Source organism: Macaca fascicularis, chromosome 16 (assembly GCF_037993035.2).
Source record: "Macaca fascicularis isolate 582-1 chromosome 16, T2T-MFA8v1.1".
Classification (NCBI taxonomy): Eukaryota; Metazoa; Chordata; class Mammalia; order Primates; family Cercopithecidae; genus Macaca; species Macaca fascicularis.
The window spans coordinates 69,676,574-69,700,095 of record NC_088390.1 but is presented as its reverse complement, the minus strand read 5'-3'; the positions used below and the strand labels follow the sequence as shown (position 1 = coordinate 69,700,095).

Here is a 23,522-nt window from a genome sequence, read left to right as displayed (position 1 = left end):
GGCTGAGGAATACATCACTGTAAAGACTAAGGGATTATAGATTTTACATGGAAATGGAAAGGTCCACGAATAGTATAGAAGACTTGAAGAAAGGCCCGGTGCAGTGGCTCATGCCTGTAATCCCAGTACTTTGGGAGGCTGAGGCAGGTGGATCACCTGAGGTCAGGAGTTCGAGACCAGCCTGACCAACATGGTGAAACCCCGTCTCTACTAAAAATACAAAAAATTAGTCAGGCGTGGTGGCAGATGCCTGTAATCCCAGCTACTTGGGAGGGTGGGGCAGGAAATTACTTGAACCTGGGAGGCAGAAGTTGCAGTGAGCCGATAATGCACCATTACACTTCAGTCTGGGCGACAAGAGCGAGGCACCATCTCAAAAACAAACAAACAAAAGAATGACATACTGCTTAATATCAAGATTAATATAAAGCTACAGTAATTAAGACACAGCTAGACAAAAGCATAGATAAAAAGGTGGTCAATGGAACAGAATTTAAAAATCCAAAAACAGATCTCTCTCTATATAATCACCTGATTCAGAACAAAAGTTTCACTGCAGTGTTTCAGTAACACGAGAGTATTTTCAAGTACTGGTAACAGATCAATATGATATCCATATGGAAAAATAAATCCTGTCCTTAAAAGAATAAATTTCATATAGATTATAGACCCAAATATAAAAAGTAAAGCAGTAAGTCTACTGGAAAATGACCTAATAGGACATCTTTATGACCTAGAACTAGGTAAACATTTCCTAGACAGGCTGAAAAGGCAACAACTGTTAAGAAAAAATATTGGCAAAGTCAAGTTCATTAACAAGAATTTCTGTTCACCAAAGACATCATTAAGAAGGTAAAAGGGCAAGCCATAGAATGGGGCTACTACTACAAATCAACAAGAAAAAGAAAGACAATCCAATTAAAAAATAGACAAAAGATCCACACAGGATTTACAAAAGAGAATATCCAAATAGCTAATAAGCACATGTAAAGGTGTTGAATATTATTGGGAAATGCAAATCAAAACTCCAATGAGATACTACTACACATGTACAGTGCAGAATGGCACACAAAACAAAATAGCATCTGACAGTACAGGGCAAAGGAACATTGAAACACTGCTGTGCTGATGGGAATGTAAATTGGTAGCATCAAATTTGGATAAAAGATTTGGCATTTAAAAAATGTATGGTTTCAAATTTGGAAAATGTTTGCCATTTTACAGAAACCATATGACTCAGCAAGTCCACTACCAGTTGTATAAAAAAAGGGAAAAGTATACTAATAGGTGCAACAAAAGACACATGACAAATGTTCATAAAATTGTTCATCATAGCCAAAGTTGAAAATGTCCATCAAGGTTGAGCAGGGTGGCTCATGCCTGTAATTCCAGCACTTTGGGAGGCCGAGGCGGGTGGATCACTCTAGGTCAGAAGTTCGAGACTAGCCTGGCCAACATGGTGAAACCCTGTCTCTATCAAAAAAATACAAAAACTAGATGGGTGTGGTGGCACATGCTTGTAGTCCCAGCTATTCCAGCCTGAGTGACATGGCAAAACCATAACTCTACAAAATTTTTTTTTTTTAAAAAGTAGCCAGGCCTGGTAGTACATGCCTGTAGTCCCAGCTACTCAGGAGGGTAAAGTAGGAGGATGGCTTGAGCCTGTGATATCAAGGTTGCAATGAACCGTGATTGCACCACTGTACAACTGAGTGAGACAGTCGTACAGTCGTACAGAGTGAGACCCTGTCTCAAACTCTGCCTCTACCCTCCCACCCCCCCCCCAAAAAAACTGTATTACTGAACAAAAGAAGACAGATTCAAAAGAATACAAAGGGCCGGGTGCAGTGGCTCACGCCTGTAATCCCAGCACTTTGGGAGGCTGAGGTGGGTGGCTCACCTGACCAACATGGTGAAACTCCATCTCTACTAAAAATACAAAAAAATTTAGCCAGGCATGGTGGCAGGTGCCTGTAATCCCAACTACTCAGGAGGCTGAGACATGAGAATAGCCTGAACCCAGGAGGCAGAGGTTGCAGTGAGCTAAGATCATGCCATTGCACTCCAGCATGGGCGACAGAGCAAGACTCTGTCTGAAAAACAAACAAACAAACAAAAAAACAACATACTAAATGATTTTATTTATACAAAGTTCAGAAATTGGTAAAACAAATAATTGATGATGGCAGTCAGAACAGTGGGTATGTTTGTGGGGGAGGATAATGATGCAGAGGAAGCATGAAGGAAGCTTCTGAACTGCTGAAAACATTCAATATCTTGATTTAAGATGTGTTCATAAATTTTCATAGCAAGGCATAATTGATATTTGTGCTCCTTTCTGTATTTATATTTTAATTTTTACAAAATTACAAAAAATGTATTAAGGACTTAGGGCACTGACTTTGAGAATGAAACTATTTTCTCAACAATACTTGTTTACACTTTTTTACTCTAAGAAACAGGTCTAGAGTTATGGAAAAAAACAAATAACACTATATATTTAAGCTATATATTTAAATACTATTTAAGTTGCTCAGATGAGGGATACTAATAACAGCAAACTTACTACTCTAAACGTTTAGATCTTTCATTTAAAGTTCCTGTCTTAATAAAGACATAATTTTAGAAATCAAGAGATTTCAAGGAAATTATATATGAAATATGTTATGGTTTAAATAGATCTTCAACTAATGAAAACAAATATGTACTTTTTTCCCACTCAGGTAAGAATGCACCAAACACATTTGCATTTCTTTTTTTAAAAAACAAATGATAAAGACCCAGTTTACCAGATTTACGTAAATTTTAAAAAATATTTTATATACTTAGGAAGTATAAGTGCAGATTCCTCACATGCATGTACAACACAGTGGTGGAGTCTGAGCTGTTAGTGTACCCATCACTCGAATAATGAGTGTGCATTATACCCAGCAGGTAAATTTTTGACCCTCTCAAACTTTACTTTTTAAATTTCAGCTTAACATTACTAATTTAAACAATTGTCAAAACTAAGTCGCTAGCATTCATCCACAACTAAAAAACATCCTTAATTTGTGTTAAACCAGAAATGTGTTACCATGAATGCATTAATATCTTGCACTACTAAACAGACAAAAAAATAGAAATTATTTCTGTGGAAGATTCATGCTATCATGCTGGCAATGTTAACTTCACTTAACAGAAAAAAATAGGAATTATTTCTGTGGAAGATTTATTCTGGCAATGTTAACTTCACTTGACACTACACCTGGCTCACATTTCAGACACAATGGAAAAGCAGATCCATGCTGGTGTTAAGTGTACAGTCTTGTCCTACCACTACTCAAGAGTCAAGTTTCAACTAAGAGTATAATAAAGCAAAGTACATGCAGAGATGTACAATTTTTAAGTCTTAAAAAAGGTCCTATTTTGTGGTCTCATTAATAAATTCCAAAGTTTAAGACAAATAGGGACTCCAATGAGCTGTTCATAAATACTCTAGATTAGACACAATGAAAAAGAAAGTCATGGTCATCTGAAATCTTCAAAGAAATGTTCCGTAATCCTCAGTGGTGCTTGTTATAGTTTAACATTTCTGTTCAAATGTGTGTGTTGAATTACTTGTTATGCAAGGGTAGAAGCTGCTCCTCACAATTTACTGGTAAGGACTTTGACTCTTTCTTGACCCTTTTCAACAGTTCTCTTTGTAGTGATTTTCTGCCATCAACTATTTTAGGTATAAACTGATACAAATTTTAAGTTGCCCATGGCACTACCACCAAATAACGTGGAAGAAAATGAAGTGAGGCCTCCATGACCTTGTGACTGAATGAAGCAAATCTTGTATCAGAAGAAGAAAATCCACTTCCAAAACATGGGAATCCACTCAAGTTGGAGAAAAAAGACTCTGTTCCTCACCTTCTGCTTCTTTGGGAACCCCTTTGATTCCCCAAAAAAGTCCTCAAATGAGTTTTCATAGAAGTTGAATAAAAATGGGTCTCTTCCACCAAAAAAGTCCCTGAAGGCATCATCTGGGTTACAGGAATGTGAAGCCAAACTAAAACGAACTGTCAAAATGACTTCCAACTCCTCCTCCACCATTTAATTTCCTTGCCATATTTGTCACAGATGTCCCATTTTTTAGCATCTGATAATAATCTCATATGCTTCAGCTACTTGTCAGAATTTTCTGTTTCTTCTCTATTCTCATGATTTTTATCTGGGTGCCACTTTAGTGCCAGTTTCCAATATGCCTCTTTAATAACCTTGGAGCAGAGCGAGGGGTATGTTTCTATATGCCTAGAACTTCATAGTATTCTACAGTTTCAACAGATTGTAGGAACAGGCCGGAGGACATGAGCGGTGGTGTCAGGAAGCAGGGGAGGCAGGGCTTGGCTCTGGCACAGCAGTGCTGGTGGCAGTGGTGGCACCCCACGCTTTCCTCTGAAAACCTTTGTTTTAAATTGGCTATTGAGGAATTCTGTGGAAATGACAGCCAGAACACAAGTTCTCAACTTTTCTTCCTACTACTACCTACACCTCACTGGAGTGATACGACGGTCAAAATAAGGGTATTAGTGACACTAGGCAAGTACACTGGAAGCTGAAGGTAGATGAGAACAGGAGTGGTGCTTTATTTTCTGTAACGCACCGAATAACCAGGGAAGAGTGAGGAGCCAAGAGCAAGGGAAACAGCAACAACCTTAGATTTCTCCAGCTTTTCTGGTTGACAGATGCTGGTGAATCCACTTGGAGAGGGGGCTGTCCCTACTAAATGTGGTCCTTGGAGGTTTAACCATTCCGAGGCAATATTATTACCAGATAAAGCAAAATTTAAGGTGGTACGAGGTGTCAAGTGAAATTTCTGTTTTCCTGGAATTGGCAAGTAGGGCCCACAGGGCAACGACAAAAGACCTTGAAGACTCTACATTTTCAATACAGATCTCTGGGGCTACCTTTCTCCCTGCTGGCTTTTGAGATGTTCCATTTCAGTAGGAAAGACAATACAGTTTTCTCCCTTCCTCACCTGGTTCATGATTTTCAACATGCCTAGAAAGAAGCTGATGCCTGTACCTACAGGCCCCAAAGTTGAGACTGTAGAGGGTAGTCTATACCATTCAGGCTCATCTACCTTCCACTAGGCCAACTGAACCTACAGTGAGCTAGTTTAGAGTGAGGACCAACAGCTAGAGGACAGAAGCCCCACCAACATCAACCCTGGGTAAATTCAGGTTATTATCAGAAGACCATTAAAGATATCACTAACAAACCATGGGCAGTTATATAAAGAGTATCTTTATTTATTCTCCCTCCTCTCTACTGAGAAGAGTAAGCAGAAAGAAGAGGCAGCTCTGTGACAGTGCAAATTTAGTATGAACATACACGTCCCTCTAATTCAGAGCTAAACGAAATCACTATGCCTACTCTTTCCTTTTTTTTTTTTTGAGATGGAGTCTCACTCTGTCACCCAGGCTGGAGTGCAGTGGTGCGATCTCGGCTCACTGCAACCTCTGCCTCTCAGGTTCAAGCGACTCTCCTACCTCAGCCTCCCTAGTAGCTGGGACTACATGTACCTGCCACCATGGCCAGCTACTTTTTGTATATTTGGTAGGGATGGGGTTTCACCATGCTGGCCAGGCTGGTGTTGAACTCCTGACCTCAGGTGATTTGCCTGCCTCAGCCTCCCAAAGTGCTGGGATTACAGGTGTGAGCCACCATGCCAGGCCTTTGCCTACTTTTTTCTACTACTATATTCTCAGTGCCTAACACGTAGGAGGCATTCAAAAAATATTTCCTGAAAGCATGAAGTACTTTTTAGAGAAGGACACAATCAGATTTGAATATAATAAAGGTTCTTCTGGTAGCACTGAGGGTAATGGATTGGAAGAGGATGAGGCAAAAAGACTAGAAATTTTCTCAGCTTCCTGATAACACAAACATATAAATCTGCCTATATATCATTCACCCTTTTAAATAGTGATACTGTTTAAATAGTAATACTTCTCCTGAACCCATCAACTCTATCATCCTTCCCTCCTTTTAATAGCAATATTGTCCCTTTTCCTATCTAAAATGAACCTTTCCAATTATATTTTGGATCTTACTGAAGCCTGTCTTCAGGGAAACTTGATAAAAAAGATTAGTCTTTCTCAAATTCATACTCGTGCTTTCATATGAATTTTTCTCATTTGGTGTTAAACATATTCCAACATCTTCCAACAAATCACAAGCAACTTTACTTGACAACTCTTCTCATATCAGTTAACAACTTAAAGTGGAGCAATGGCATTAAGGATAGAGGGAAGCCATTATTTTTGTTTTTTGGGGTTTTTTTTGAGGCAGGGTCTCACTTTCTCACCCAGGCTGGAGTTTAGTGGCATGATCACCTCGAACTCCCTTGTGGGACCAAGCAATCCTCCCACTTCAGCCTCTTGAGTAGCTGGTACCACAGGCATGTGCCACCACACAGTTTTGTTTTGTTTTTTTTTTTAAAGAGATGGAGTCTCCCTATGTTGCCCAGGCTGGTCTTGAATTCCTGAGCTCAAGTGACCCTTGACCTCCCAAAGAGCTACCATACCCAGCCTACAAGAAATATTTTGTAAATTAAAGGAAGTGCTAGGAAGAGCACAGAGACAAAACAATTACACTTACTTTGGGAGGGAAGAGGGGGGAAAGGGATGGAAGAGGATTCTTAGAGGAGAGTATACTTGAAATTAATGGATGAGTTTGACATTTAACAGTAGAGTCAGGGAAAAAGAGCAGAGGGAACAATCTGTAGGTTCAAATTGTTGACTTACCAATTCAACATAAATACAGGACTCGATCACAACTGATTAAATGCAGCATATTTAATATTATTTTAAAACTGAAGTTTATTTCTGGAATAATGTTGATAGTAGTATTAATAGTAGTAGCAATGATGACCGTAACAATAACTTATTGAGACACTACTGTGCTTTTCTAAATGCATTATATGTATTAAGTCATTTAATCTTCACAACATTCCTTATCTTACAAATAGCAAAAAGTGAGGAACACAAAGATTAAGTTCTTGCTTGTCTACGGTTAAAGAGTTAGTTAAGTAAGAGAGACAATATTTAAGTCCAGGCAATCTGGTTCCTGAGCCTATGTTCTTAACCATTTCATCATCCTGCCAAGAAAACTGCAATTATTAAGTACAAATCGTCTAAATAGGTACTTAATCTGTTTTTATCTTTAACAGCATCTAGCAGAATTATCTGATGATACAATGAGCACAGTCCCTTATTCTTGAGGAGTTTATAGTCTCATGGGGGAAATAAAAAAAAAAAGCTTAATTAAATCACAGTAAATTAAACTCTGTGATAAATACAACACAGGCCCCCCAAAAAAGAGGATGCTGTAAAAAAAGCAGGTACTGAATATTTCAGAATATATTTTGGTCATTATTTTCTTGATGATGCCAATTCTCCAGTCGGAGATAGTTAACACTTCGCAACATCTGAAAAAAGTACCTTCTACTTAAGGTGGCCAATGTGCACAGGGATTAAACAATGATTAAAACTGTGCCAAGAAATGAATGTCTTGCCAATGTATCCAAATGTATCCATGTATCTTGCCAATGTATCCAAATTCCGAATCTGTATTCCTCACATGGCAAGCTGCACACAAATAATACACAAACACTGTATCTCTAGTTCCACAGACTCTCTTAAATCTCAGCATTCTTTTAGTGTTTTCACATTGGGTTGTTTACATTTTCTGATTTGTTGATTATAAACTGCTTATTCTCATCCATTTCAAGACTCAGAAATTTGTGCCATATTTAATCAAATAAAGAAACTCATGCTTTCTCTTTAACAGAGTTGTAAAAACAATGATTAGCTTGGCCCGATTGCCAAAGCAAACCTGGCTATATTTTCATTTCTTAGTTCTTGAATGATTACCTGAATTTTTCATTTTTCTGAGGAACGTTAGAAAATAAGCAGCTGCTAAAAGCAGGGGCTGCAATTTGTCACAATAAAATGTTGAAAAAGGCACGGAAGCTCTTCCACATCCTTCCAAAACTGAGCTCCTGGCTGTGAGAATCAAAGTCCACCAGTTTTCAAGAATCAAAGCAACCACCTCTAGCTTATGTGCACTCACAGGGCAGTTAGTTTTAAGGCACTGCTCCACACTTCTTAGTGCCCAAGAGCATAACAGAAGAGGGAAGAAACACAAGAAACAAGAGTTGCAAAATAGTGACAATTGTTGAAACTGGAGGATAGGGACATGCAGGTACTTTGGATACGTTTAATACTTCCCACAATAAAACTTTTTTGGGTTTGTCCAAGTGACTTTCTTTGGACAATGCGATGTTACAAGCAGAGGCCTGAAACGTGCCTGTACAGTTTAACTTGTGTTCTTGCGCTCTGGTGATACACCAGGAGAAGCTCCTGGCTGGTACCCCTTCAGCCTGCACCCAGAATGATCACAGATGATGAGCTCAACTTGAATGCTAGAGCCATCCAGCCAACCTACAGCATGAATCAGAGCCATTTCAACCAATACTTGCAAGCCCATGAGTTTTTTAAAGTGCTTATTTTTGGTTGCTGTAAGTTTTGGGGTGGTTTGTCATGTACCATTATTGTAGGCATTTAATTTTTAGGTATTTGACTCAAATACAACCACAACTTAATTAGCAGACTATGATGAAATTCTAGTGGCTTTTCTTACCATATATTTTCTGCTCAATCTAACCATTCTCTTAGTCACTTTCCTACTCATTCACTACCATCTAGTTGCTATCTTATTCCAGATTCAATTCCATTTCCTATTCATCGATTGATCTTTTCTTTCTAAAAATATAATTTGCAAATAATAAACTATTATCTATATAACATATACAATTCAATAAATTTTGGGGCTTTTTTTGAGATGGAGTCTCGCTCTGTTACCCAGGCTGGAGTGCAATGGCACAATCGTGGCTCACTACAACCTCCACCTCCCGGGTTCCACCTCCCGGGTTCTAGCAATTCTCCCACCTCAGCCTCCTGAGTAGCTGGCACTACAGGTGTGTGCCACCATGCCCTGCTAATTTTTTGTATTTTTAGTAGAGATGGGGTTTCATCATGTTGGCCAGGCTGGTCTCAATGGTCTCAAACTCCTGACCTCAAGTTATCCGCCCGCCTTGGCCTCCTAAAGTGCTGGGATTACAGGCATGAGCCACCGTGCCCGGCCGCAATTCAGTAAATTTTGATAAATATATACATCTGGTAAAACTACCAAAATCAAGATATGAACATTTTCATTACTCTCTGGAAGTCTGTTTGTGCCCCTTTGTAGGCAAACTCACTGTCATCTCTAGTTCCAGGCAACCACTGATTTTTTTCCTGTTATTTCAGTTTTTATTTTCTATAATCTTACATAAGCTTATATAAGTAATTAAATAGATTATATAAGGAATTAAACAGTATGCATTCTTTTTAGCCTGGTTTCTTTCATTCAGCCTAATGTTTTACAGATCCAGTCATGTTGTTGAGTATGTTAATAGTTTGGTCCTTTTCATAGGTGGGCAGTATTCCTTTATATGGATACCACATTTTGTTGTTTCCCTGCTGATAAACATTGCATTGTTTCCAGTTTTTGGCTACTATGTACAAAAGCGCTATAAACGTCCATGTAAAGTCTTTAAGTGGACATATATTTTAATTTCTCTTTGAAAAATACATGGGTGTGTAATAGCTGAGTTATAAAGTTTACAATTGTAACTTCATAAGAAATTGCCAGTTTCCAAAGTGACTGGTGACTTTATACTCTCCCAGGCTGTGCATGAGAGTTCTTGTTGCTCCATATCCTCTCCAACACTTGGTAGTGACAGCCTTTTTAATTTTAGTTATACTAATAAATACACAGAGGTATCTCATTCTGGTTTTAATTTGCAGTTCTCATGATAATGGTATCAAACATCTTTTCACATGTTTATTGACCATTCTTACATCTTCTTTTGTGAACAAATGTTCAAATATTTCATCCATTTTAAAACTTCAGTTGTCATAATAAAATGGTGGTTGTTTCAAGCCAAAAAAAAAAAAAATTCAGTTGTCTTCTTGTTAATTAGTAGTAAGCATTTATTTATTTTGGATCAAGAGTGTCAGGTATACGTATGTTGATATTTTCTCCTTTTTTACGGCTCGACTTTCCATTTTCTAAACACTGTATTTTGAAGAACAAAACTTTAAAATATAGGTAAAGTCCAATTTTGCACATTTTTCTTTTATGACTCACACTTCTCATGTCCTATCCAAGAAATCTTTGCTTGCCCCAAGGTTGCAAAGATTCACTCCTAGCTCTTACATTTAGGTCTAAATCTTTTTTTTTTTTTGTGGAGACAGGGTCTCACTCTCGCCCAGGCAAGAGTGCAGTGGCACCAACATAGCTCATTGCAACCTCAAACTACTGGGCTCCAGTAATCCTCTTGCCTCAGCCTCTTGAATAGCTGAGACTACAGGCACACAGCACTACACCTGGCTAATTCTTAAATTTTTTGTAAAGACAGGATCTTGCTAGGTTGCCAGGGCTGGTCACAAACTCCCAGGCTTAAGCAGTCCTTCAGCATCAGCTAAATCTTAACTTTTGTGTATGGTATGAGGTAAGGGTCAATGTTCATTTCTCCACTGAATTTCCCTAACATCTTTATTTTAAAATAACTTAAGTCTAAATTCTTTTGTAAAATTGCTTTAAACTTCATTATTCTTTTGAAAAACTGCTTTGGGTATTCTAGGTCATTTGCATTTTCATATTGGTTTGCAAATATCTACAAACTTTTTTTTTTGGACTATGTTCACTCAATTTGGGGAAACTGCTATTTTACCAGTATTGGATCTTATAATCCATAAACATGAGAAATCTGTTGGATAGTCTTTAATTGATATCAACAATGTTTATTTATAATTTTTACTGTACAAGTCTTGCTCAAATTTTGTTAAATTTATCTCTGAAAATTTCATGATATTGGATGTCGTTGTAAATTAAATTGTTTTTGGATTTAATTTTCCAATGGTTCTTTGCTAGAATATAGCAATACCATTCATTTTTATATAGTGACCTCATTAACCACCTCTTCCAAACACATTTATATATGTAATTACATTTATATAAATGCAATTACAGAAATGTATAGTACAGGTATTTGTGTTTATATATTACTCTGCTAATATACAAACATATTTATGTAATGTAAAAGTAGTTAGAGTAGGAGAGGGGAATCTCCACATTCACTCTGGAAGACTTACATATCAAAACAGGTTACCAGGGACTTTATTTACACCAAATTTGGGAGAAATAATGATGATACGCTAAGGAATTAATTAGCTCTAGCATCAGGTTTCTTAAACCAGAAATGGAGATGGACAAAGATTACATTCTCAGTTCTTCAAACATGTCCCTAAATGTATACAGAAACTTTCTTTAATGTTCCTAGGAGCAACAATTTGGGGGGCAACACTTTGAAACTTTGTGTTTTCCAACTTAATTCCAGGAAACAGATTTCAAGTTTCTCCAAGTGGGGATAAAGGTAGGTGGAGTGGAGGTAGTATAAAGCCATAAGAAAATAAGGGTAACAAAAGAGCTGTAAAACTAGAAGTAAATAATTGAAAGAGTAAGCTAATTCTAGCTTAGAAATCTGATATAAGCTGTAATACCAGTATACCAGAAAAGGGCTTTACCTCACCCTGCATAGCTTTACTGCCACGAGATGACTAAGTCAAATCAATTAATGTGGAAAATTATGCATCACCAAGACATTAATAGATGCCAAAGTCGTGTCAAAAATTTGCCTTCGTCACAGCATGGCAGCTGTCATGAAGGTTGTAAGTTACTAACAAAAGAGAAAGGCACAAGTGGCTGTAGGGGAGGATGCTAAGGTAAAGGTGTTATCAACACAGGCCAGTAAAATAAATAACTTGTAGAGTGGAATTATAGCAGCTACACTGTTACGGGTGAAATACCGTTCTTGTCATTTTTACTACAATTGGTGCTATGCTATTGTTCTCATAAAGCATAAGGAAGCCAGTTACATCACTTAATGTTTTTATATAAATAAGTCTGATTATTAAAAAAATTATTTTGTGTATGTATGTATGTTCAAGCATGGAAGTCATACATGTTCTTAGAACACTGTAATTACGTGAAAAGCGCATGAAGTGAAGACCACTCAAATGATAACAGGAAAAGCCTGTTTTATCCAGCACTTGCTACAGCTGGGTAGTCAGCCACTATCACTTGCATTTGGCAGAAACCCAAAGGCAGACACAGGAATGGGAAAGTTTTATAGTAGAAAAAAGGAAAGGCTTCAGATACGCCCTAACTGGAAGCACTTGGCTTGGAGAAGCTTCAGCAGGTTAACTAGAAACAGGGCATACTATGGGATTGATTAGGGGTGCATATTTTGGCTTTCTCCAGTTGGCCCTAAGTTGGAAGCAAGAGCAAAAATTTGAGAGGTCGTCAGTTAATAATAAAGCCCTGGCCATTTTGTCCTGCTTGTTGCAAGGGTTACTGTTATCTTCTTGGACTGTCTGCTAGAGAGAGTAGTCTGACTTGTAGATAGCAGGTTGGCTTCCTGGGCTGGTTGCTCCAGACTGCAGGACAAAGTTCTATTTTTATATATGGTCACTGTCTGTCTACACACTTAGTCTCTCAAAGGATAGTGTCAAGATAAACTTCACGTATTTCTCTTTTTTCCTTGATTTTTGAGGATAAATGTGTTATATTTTGCTAACAGATATTTTCCTGAAATTCTCTTTGTTTTATAGACAATTTTGTTCTCTAATTATATTTATTGCCTTTCCTTCACAGCTGAGTGATCGTAGGTGGCAGATATGGCAGAATTCTGACCCAGTAAAGTTTTATACACTTTTCCTTCTGATATGCCATTCGCATTTACCTTGTATGTAGCCTCCCTTCCATAGAAGAAGATAATTTAGCAGAAATTTGAAACAATGAAAAATAAAAAACCATGAAAAGATATGCTACTCCCTACCCTCCTAACCCCCACGGTAGTGAAATTTGATTAAGAAGTCATAGCTGTAGTTGTTCAGGCTTATGAGCCCTTTTGCAGTAAATTAGAAAGTCTAAAGAGAAATTCTTAGTAGAGAGAACATATATTATTTATACATATTTATAACATACTAAGTTTCTTCTTTACCCTTCCTCTGAGTTCTTAGGTTCATTTCACTCATTCAGCACACATTTAGTGAACACCTATGTTTCAGTGACTACAACATCACTATGGATACAGAAGCAAGCATAAAGGAAGTGATGTATTAAATTGTTTAAATGGGTGATTTTCATAATTTTAGTGTTTATTTTTTCTTGTTTGGATGTTTGAGAATGACTGACTGAGGGACTGTGGTTATTAAAAGTTTTCATTAGAAAAATACTGTGATGGCTGGGCGCAGTGGCTCACGCCTGTAATCCCAGTACTTTGGAAGGCCAAGGTGGGCAGATAACCTAAGGTCAGGAGTTCAAAACCAGCCTGGCCAACATGCTGAAACTCTGTCTACTAAAAATACAAAAAAAATAGCTAGGCATGGTGGTGGGCGCCTGCAATCCCAGCTACTTAAGAAGCTGAGGCAGGAGAATCACTTGAACCTGAGAGGCGGGGGTTGCAGTGAGCTGAGAACACGTCATTGTACTCCAGCCTGGGCGACAAGAGTGAAACTCCATCCAAAAAAAAAAAAAAAAGAAAAGAAAAGAAAGAAAAAGAAAAATGCTGTGATCAGCTGTAGTTTCTTTCTTCTCTCCAGGGCAACCAGCATATCATCAGTGTCACTATAAAAAAGTTACTTGGTTAGGGACCAGATAAGGCATTTATTGTACTGGATAATTCATTGTATAGAATAAAATTTAACCAAGAAAATAAAATATCATTGCTCTGGTAAGGTACCAGAAAACAGAATCCACATTTTACGCCCTTCATTGTAATGGAAGTTTTACTTCTACACAAACGAATTCTAACCAATGCTCTTTCACTTTAAGACTTGTAAAAGAAATTATGTAAAACAAATAATACCTTTAGATTTTAAGGGCAGCCCTCTGTTCCACAGTACCAAAGAGGATTTACATGGATTAATAGAAGAGTAAGTCTTTAATATGTAGATATACTAGGCATCTTGTGTTATGATACAAAAATGTATTATGTGCCTTTTGATAATGTTTTAATAAAGCATTAATCATCAGATAACAACATTCCTTTCAAAACTGGTTTGCAACAGAGCCAAGAAATAGAAATCTAGACTGTACTTTTAAGCTTGTGGCTCATAATCCTCTTCAAACACTTAAAGAAATTCTTCAATTGTTTTGCGTGATAGCTCTTATTCTTTATTAAAATTTTTTTTCTGGCAGCAATATAAACATCAGCTTCACCTACTCAGAATTATAATTTAACTACTGTGACTACTGTAGAAGGTAATATAAAAGTAGAAAATAATAATGCTGAGCCTACTTCAATGATCTAAGAAATACATCTGGGGCTGGGTATGATGGTTCACGCCTGTAATCCCAGCACTTTGGGAGGCTGAGGCAGGTGGATCACGTGAGGTCAGGAGTTCAGGACCAGCCTGGCCACATGGTGAAACCCCATCTCTACCAAAAATACAAAAATTAGCCAGATGCGGTGGTGTGCGCCTGTAATCCCAGCTACTTGGGAGGCTGAGGCAGGAGACTGCTTGAACCTGGGAGGCAGAGGTTGCAGTGAGCCAAGATCACACCACTGCACTCCAGCCTGGGCAAGAAAGCAAGACTCCACCTCAAAAAAAAAAAAAAAAAAAAAAAAAAAAAGAATAAAGAAATACATTTGGGACATTTGGGATTTGTGGCTGAATGAAGTAGACTATACTCTCTATCCCACCCCACTCCCAATCTAATGCCAACAGATTGAGTAACACCAAATGGAGATTGGAAGCAGAAAGGCAAATTTTTCAGCAGTTCAGTATCATGGGTAGTACCATAACAATAGACAAAACTTTTCAAAATTTTGATGCAAAATTCTAATTCCTTTGAGATTTAGTACCAAGTCCAAATAAGACAGTTTGCTCGAAGAGATGGATCTTGTGCACCAACTCTAGAAGCCTGCTTGAAAAGGGAACTTCTTTGTATTACAAGTAATCAACTGGTTAATAATACCATTTTGATTTCAGAATATATAGAATTCCCCAGAATTTAATGGGGATTCTGTGTCCAAATAGGTGGCATTCTAAGAGTCTTATAGAGCACAGTCTACTCCCGTCTAGCTTCACTGTGAGCACAAAATAAAAAAATACTTCTACATACTTTAGGATGTGTGTGCAATTAAAAAATACAAATGCTAGAATTTTCCCCCCAAAGGAAATAATACTTTTCAGTAACTGAAGACCTTCCAGCTGAGGATAACTAATAACAACTAAACAAAATAATTTTTTTTTTTTTGAGACGGAATCTCGCTCTGTCACCCAGGCTGGAGTGCAGTGGCGCAATCTCGGCTCACTGCAAGCTCTGCCTCCTGGGTTCACGCCATTCTCCTGCCTGAGCCTCCCGAGTAGCTGGGACTATGGGAGCCCACCACCACACCCAGCTAATTTTTTTTTTTGTATTTTTAGTAGAGACGGGGTTTCACCCTGTTAGCCAGGATGGTCTCAATCTCCTGACTCATGATCCACCCACCTCAGCCTCCCAAAGTACTGGGATTACAGGCATGAGCCACTGTGCCCAGCCAATAAATTTTTAAAATTATTATTATTATTATTGAGATGGAGTCTCGCTTTGCTGCCAGGCTGGAGTGCAGAGGCGGGATCCTGACTCACTGCAATCTCCACCTCCCAGGTTCAAGTGATTCTCCTGCCTCAGCCTCCCAAGTAGCTGGGACTACAGGGGCATGCCACCACACCCAACTAATTTTTGTATTTTTAGTAGAGATGGAGTTTCACCATGTTAGCCAAGCCAGTCTCAATCTCCTGACCTCATAATCCAATCCCAAAGTGATAGGATTACAGGCATGAGCCACGACATCTGGCCATTTTTAAAATTCTTAAAGCATTAAAGAACTGACATGATGGTGATGAATCACCAAGACAGTATCAGGGAGCAGACAGAATCTAGAATGGAGGTACTGCCTAGTGAGAGCCACTTCAGCACTGGGAAGGATCTGTTAACCAGGGAGAAATGACTGACCAGCTGGAGAGAGAGAGAAAAAAGCATCATCCTAGCTTCAGATTATTTCTACAAATATTTCCAAATACTGAACCCAGCACACACAAATAATTAGGGGCATAAGAATACAAAAGAACGTAAGTAATAGGCAACGAAAATAGTAAAGGTGAGGATTAGAAGAGTATAATCTCACAAGATAATTCTTAACATTGTAAAAATAAGGTGTAAAAGGGTTAGTGTCTATGGGAGGATGAGTGGTGGAGATGGAAGAAGGAAAGCGAAAAGGAAGAGTTACAGGAACAGGAGTCATTTGATGACCATTTCCCCAATACCACTAGAGGTAACTGGTTGAGGAAACTCTCCCTTCTTTCCTTTTCAAAGCAACTTCACATTTAAATTGTTCAATCATATATAATGATTCCTCCAGGTATAGCTAAACCATAATAGCTAAGAAGAAATGATATTCAAAATAGTAGCATATATGTCTAAGCTAGTAGGATCTAAATCAGGAACTCTTGATCTGAGACCCTCTGATAAATGCTGTTTGAGAAGTCTGCAAGTCCTCTGAAACTGTATGTTTTAACCTTGAGTAAGGGATATTTTCATTCTCCCATTCTCCAATCCTTCCTTGCCACCTTCTAAAAAAAGTAAGGCATCCCACTAAGCCACGGCAAAGGTTACAAACACAAACTCAAATACCTTCAGGACACAAGCAGTTTTAATATATCTCACAAGGTTAGGGGTAATGGTTAAAGGACATGATAAAGTATATGTTGAATTGCAGAGTATAAATACAGCCTGAAGGCATTCTAATTTTTAAATATGTGCTGGCTTATCAGTTTTTGGATACAATCTCTAGAATAATTTGTTTTAAAATTAAATATAAGTTGGAGGTTAAGATGGTGGTCTGAGATGTTTTTCATAGTTTCACATCTCTCACTGTGGAGGGTCCAGAGGACAGAAAAGTGGGAAGAATGGTCCCTCGCAGGTAGGTGGAAAAACTAGATCCATATTAAGCTATCAATGGCACAAGTCATTATTAACATGCAACTGGGGAAAAATAACGCCTATCAGGGAAGCCACACAAAATTATATGAAATCATAGGGCCTCGTCTCTTGAAAAGTTACTTACCCTTCCTCATCCCCTCCACCTCTCCTCCTAAATTACTGCCTTCTTTTATTTTTCTTTTTGAAGATATGAGAGTCTTGCTATGTTGCCTAAGTTGGTCTCAAACTCCTGGCCACAAACAATCCTCCTACTTCGGCCTCCCAAAGTGTTGGGATTACAGGGGTGGGGCCATCATATCTGGCCAGCTACTGCCTTTTAAAAATTAACTTGCCTAGGGCATAAGTTAAAGAATCAATTTTTAGGGAATTTCTCTAGCTGCAGAGGGGAGTATTTAGATGCCTAGCTTTAGGGTACAGAATGGGAGTTAGCAATAATGCAACTTGGTTAAACACGCTAAATCTTTTTTTTTTTTTTTTAATGAAACAGTCTCACTGTCACCCAGGCTGGAGTGCAGTCATGCGATCTCGGCTCACTGCAACCTCTGCCTCCTGGATTCAAGCGATTCTCCTGCCTCAGCCTCCTGAGTAGCTGGGATTACAGGAGCGAGCCACCGTGCTAGGCCTGAACACTCTACATCTTTTATTATTATTAATTTTGATTTGTTTAGACTAGTTTTCACATAAAGCTATTACACTGGGCAAACAAACCTAAATGTTTTTTACTTGGGTTTGTTTTATTTTTTGGAAACCCAGACAGTAGGCAAAATTTTACATGTAAGTGCAGTTTTCTATAGATGTAATAAATACATTTCATCAGTTTTTTAAAGCGGTATGTGACCATAAAAATTAAGAACCACTGAACTAAAGGTAAGCAAAAATTAAGTAAGCCAGTTTTAAAAATGAAACCAAGTTAGAAAACAAAACAACATTCACTGTACTGTACCCATTAATGAACAGATTGTCATGTAAATGCCACCAACCCAACCACATTTTACACTGGTAGAATATACAATATAATTACATTTTTTCATTATATTATCATTCTTGAGTATTTACTATGTGCTAAGCCCTTTACTTACTTAGGTAATATTTAAATCGCATGACAATGCTATGAGTTAGGTATTACTACCTCTATTTCACAGATGAGGAACCTGAGACTAAGGAGGTTAAGTAGCTTATACAAATGTACAGAGTTTAAACTTAGGTCAAAGTTAGTTTCTAACCATTAACCAATGGTTCTTGAATTTTTATGGTGTGCACAAGAATTGCATCTATGGCATAGCGTCAATGAAAGGCACTGGAATTCCCACTATCAGAATGCTTTCTTTTTCCATTCATAATTCTTTTCCCTCTCCTTCCTTCCTTCTTGTATTCCCTCCACTCACCTACGCTTCTGTCTCTTTTTTCTTCCCTTTCTTATTCCTATCCCCTTAACTGCACTGCAGACCTACCAGTAGTGCTTATGGGCACCATTCTTAGCCCCACAGGAACACATAAAACCTATGTTTCAACCTATGTTTCACATCTCGAACATATTCCCCATATATATGTATCTGATGAGAAAAGCAGCTTTTGTAGTCATCTGCATGGGGCTGTGGAGATCTAACACTGTTATGGGTAGAAGTGGCATACCTAAAGATGCCAGCGTTGACTTCTTATAGGGTTCTTCTTCATTAATGAGAAATTCAACCAATGGGACAAGTTCTAATATTCTCAACATTACTGTTCTGAGCTCCACATTCAAACCTACAGCAGGGAGTTTTAATGGTTTTCTTTTGCAGTTAGAATCTTAAATTCTCTGACTTTTCTTTCAGAGTTCAGCACTCCTAGCAGAAGCTAATAAGGAATGTAAGTTTTATAGAAATCTATGTTTCTATGATTAAGTGATTTTCTAAGTATTTGCCTTTGTTCCTTTAAATGCTTCCTAAAAACAGTAAGTATATTTGTCTACTAAATATTTAATTATCCTACATAACTTAGACATACATAGACAAATGAAAAAAAGTCCTCCAATCTCTCTCTCTCTCTCTCTCTCTCTCTCACACACACACACACACACACACACACACACACACACACACACACAGAGAGAGAGAGAGAGCGCCTCTTGCTACCTAGGAATACAATTTTTATGACATTACAAACTCTTCCTTTTGCATTAAAGAATTCATTAGTTTGGCACTTTGGTAGGGGAACAGGCTTTCAAACGCTTACACTAAATCTTCAATCACAACTTCCCACTCTTCTGATTCTCTCCTATTGGAAATTGGAATCACTGTAGAGACGGGATATACCGAGGTGGAAAGTATTCACTGTTTAACAACTCTTGCACTAGTGTTTCCTGGCCTACATAATTGCCTCCAGTCTACAAGGGGTACTAGATGGACATCAATGTATGATGATGACTATTTGGCTTAAATGGGATGCAATACTTGACCAGCTCAAGAACCTTCAGTGCTTGACTGAAATTTCTAAGACTAATATTTCTTATTGAAATGTTCCTTTGGGTTTTAAACTGAGGTTTCTGATGTTTGCTTTCAACAGACTTATGTTTGAGACACAAAATATGCTAAAGATCCACTACTTCCGCAGTGTTACATTTCCATATTATTCCCTTATTGGCCTGGATTTCCTCATCAATAGCATAATTCATTCAAATGTGGAAAGAAAGGCATTGATACACTGGTCAGAGTAAGGAAAGTAGTATCATATCATCAAAAGTCATGTTTATCTAAATGACAAATTTATTCTCTGTTGGTTTCCAAATCTGGGATGTTTTCTAGAAGTTGCACAAAAAATAATACGATGTAATTACCTAGGCTTAAAAGAAAAGCATCATTCTAGGAAGAAGTAATCCACTGCAGTGTAGCAGTACAGATTGGGCAATGGGAAAGACCTACAGACAGTTATAAGAAGGCCTGTAGGGAAGTTTTTAAAATCAAAAGGCTAGAATATCAGTAGCACTATGGAACTTTTCTATTGAAAGACAAGAATTTCATGCTTCCAGGCCATGGAATGGCACATATCAAATATACAGAAATATACAGAAGACACACTAAACCAGATATCTCCAATTTGAAAGCTATTTGGGCATAAACTGTAACTTTGTCAAGTACATTTCTTTCTTTTTTTTAAACAGGGTCTCACTCTGTTGTCCAGGCTGGAGTGCAGTGGTGCTATCATAGCTCACTGCAGCCCCAAACTCCTGGGTTCAAGTATTCCTCCTGCCTCAGCCTCCCAAACAGCTCAGACTACAGCCACCATGCCTGGCTAATTTTTGTTTTTGTCTTTGTACAGATGGGGGTCTTGGTATGTTGCCTAGGTTGGACTCAAAACGCCTCGCCTCAAGCGATTCTCCCACCTCAGCCTCTCAAAGTGTTGGAATTACAGGTGCGAGCCATTGCACCTGGCCAGACAGTGCATTCTGATGGTTAATTTTATTTGTCAACCTGACTGGGCTAAGGGATGCCCAGAGAGCCAGTAAAACAATATTTTTGGTTGTGTGAGTGTGTTTCTAGAAGAGATTAGCATTTAAGTTGGTAGACCAAGTTGGTAGATCATCTTCACCACTGTGAATGGACACTGTCCAACCTGCTGAGGGTCTGAACAGAAGAAAAAAGTAGAGGAAGGATGAATTTGCTTTCTCTGCTTTAGCTGTGATATCCATCTTCTGTTGCTCTTAGACACTGGTGCTCCTGGTTCTCAGGCCTTTGGATTCAGACTGAGACTTACACCATGGTTCTCAAGCCTTTGGTTTTGGACTGGAACTATACCACTGGCTTTCCTGGGCCTCCAGGTTGCAGGTAGCAGTTCTTGGAACTTTATGGCCTTCATAATTGCCTGAGACAATCCTTCAAAAAATTTCTTTCTATATATCTTTATCTATAACCTATTGGTTCTGTTTCTCCAGAGAACCCTACTACATTCATTGCTTCACTTAAAACTCATAATTAATGCAATTATAGCTTCAGTTTCCTTTATATTTACTGTGATGTGTTTTGGCTTTTACATAAAAGTATATTCACTAAAAATAACTATGTAATATACTTCATGCCACTTTCATGAGGTCCGGGTTTAGAAAAATCTCTCATGGTGCCATATTAAGATTTTGATGCTGGCTAGGCATGGTGGCTCACACCTGTAATCCCTGTATTTTGGGAGGCTGAGGTGGGAGGGCTGCTTGAGCCCAGGAGGTCAAGGCTGCAGTGAGCTATGATCACACCACTATACTCCAGCCTGACCAACAGAGCGAGATCCTGTCTCTTAAAAAAAAAAAAAAAAAAAGGCTGCTGATGCTGCAGCTAAGATTTGCTGCTTTATCTCCCAGTACTGATTTGTTTTTCTTGATCAACACAGAGAGGAAGAACAGAGAACAAAAGTAACTTACCACCCATTTGTACTGTATCTTTCTCTACTACTACTATTTAAAAATTTTTCAAAGTATAACATTATTCCTCTCATCAATATGTACCCAGTCTTTAAACAGCCAAATGTATTTATGCTAAAAAACAAACATGTATGATATACATTACAGAAAATTACTATACCCAGTTACTATCTTGGACTATATTGACTGATTTAAGACAGATATCCTTAGAATAGGATTTCCTAAAATAAGATCCAGGGAACTGAGATTTGGTTTGTGCTAAATGAGCTATGCTAAACTACAAGGTCTATGAACACAGGATTCTGTTCAGCTTTTTCATCACTGCGTTCCTTGTATTCAGACCAATGCCTACTATTATAGTCCTCAACAAATATGAAATATTAAACAAATATTAAATATTTCCTTTCAAAGAAGGAAAATATCAGGATAAAAGGTAGCGGTAAAGATTAGAGATGTATAATAGTACATAGTAAGCTACTTTCTTCCCTAATACTCCAGCTTAAAATCCTACGTTATCAAACTGTACCAATCACTGCCCTTCCTTCTTGTAGTTTCTCGAGACTTTAGGTCAGACCACTCATTCTTTGAAGATTATAGCTATTGGTCTACTCTCATACTCTCCAACACTATTACAATAATATTTTTTCTACTCCAACAGATGATCTTCTGGCCTCAGTTTGTTGACCTCCTCCCCTCCAGTGATCTCATTCCCCGGTCCTCTTTCAGTCACCCACTCCCACAGTTATACTCTTAACACTGTCATTACTAATGACTACAAACTGTCCATAAACTTAATCTTAAATGCCTCTGACAACCACTTGATATTTCTAGCTCATTTCTTTGATCCTATTGGTACCTAAAACCCACTGAATTTACACAAGTTCACTGTCCTTCACCCCTCATGTTCTCTTTTCCTCTCCTGCTTGGCTTAGATTTCACAGTCATCACCATAATCACTCCTTTGCAAATACCCTCAACTCCCTTGATCCTCTTTAATCTTATCATTCCACTGGCCAAACCCCAACTCTGGTTAAGGTCCAATTCTTCACCTAATGTGTATCTCCAGTATAGAGTTCCAGTACAGTTAAACATGTTTGCTAAGAAGTCCCTCGTTAAATTAATGACCACTAATGTTAAGTGGGACATTAGCACTGCCCAGCAATCCTACTACATTTCCCTAATCCATTTACTCTCAGAACACAATTCCATGCCTTCTTCTCTGTCTTCAAACCTCAACATTTCTTTCCTCATCCTCACTTTCAGCTGGTTACATCATTCTCCATTTAATTTAATTTAGAAAATAAAATCAAACAGAAGAGGTTTTCTACCAGCTCACGTCACCATATCTACCTACTTACCTGCATCTGTTTCCATAAGGTGGTCTTTTTTCTAGTTAGTTCACTCCTTTCCACAGTCAATCCCTTCACTTTTACTTTTTATCTCATTTGTCATCTACTCAAGTGCATTATTTCAGCATTTCTTGCCTTTCTTCTGCATCAATTTCCCCTCTCTACTACAGCACAGCATTCGAATTTATTTATTTAAAATAAACCGAAATTTATTCTAGTTTAGAAAATCCTTGCTTGTCTCATAGTCTCCTACAGCTACTTCCCTACTGCTCTGTTCCCTTTCATTACAGAATATAATTCCTCTTTCCCACTCACCTTTAAACCCTCAATTTTTTTTTTTTTTTTTTTTTTAAGACAGGGTCTCATTCTGTCACCCAGGCTGTAGTGCAGTGACATACTTCACTGCAGCCTCAAACTCTGGGTACAAGCAATCCTCCTGCCTCAGCCTTCCAAGTAGCTGGAACTATAGGCACATGCCACGAAGTCTGGGTTTTTATTTTTATTTTGTAGAGCTGGAGGTCTTGCTATATTGCCCACACTGGTCTCCAACTCCTGGCCTCAAATGATCCTCCCGTCTTGGCCTCCCAAAGTGCTGCAATTGTAAGTGTGAGCCATCGTGCCCAGCCTGCAATCAAATTTCTGCCATCATGATTCTA

At 38.2% G+C, this 23,522-nt stretch overlaps 1 protein-coding gene and 1 pseudogene across 14 annotated transcripts in view; both read right to left on the bottom strand.

The window, feature by feature from the left end:
- TANC2 (tetratricopeptide repeat, ankyrin repeat and coiled-coil containing 2) overlaps positions 1–23,522 on the bottom strand; it is a 440,902-nt gene that overhangs the window by 242,149 nt on the left and 175,231 nt on the right. The gene's annotated exons all lie outside the window — the stretch shown is intronic.
- Positions 3,501–4,488, bottom strand: LOC141408841 (dnaJ homolog subfamily B member 6-like; annotated as a pseudogene).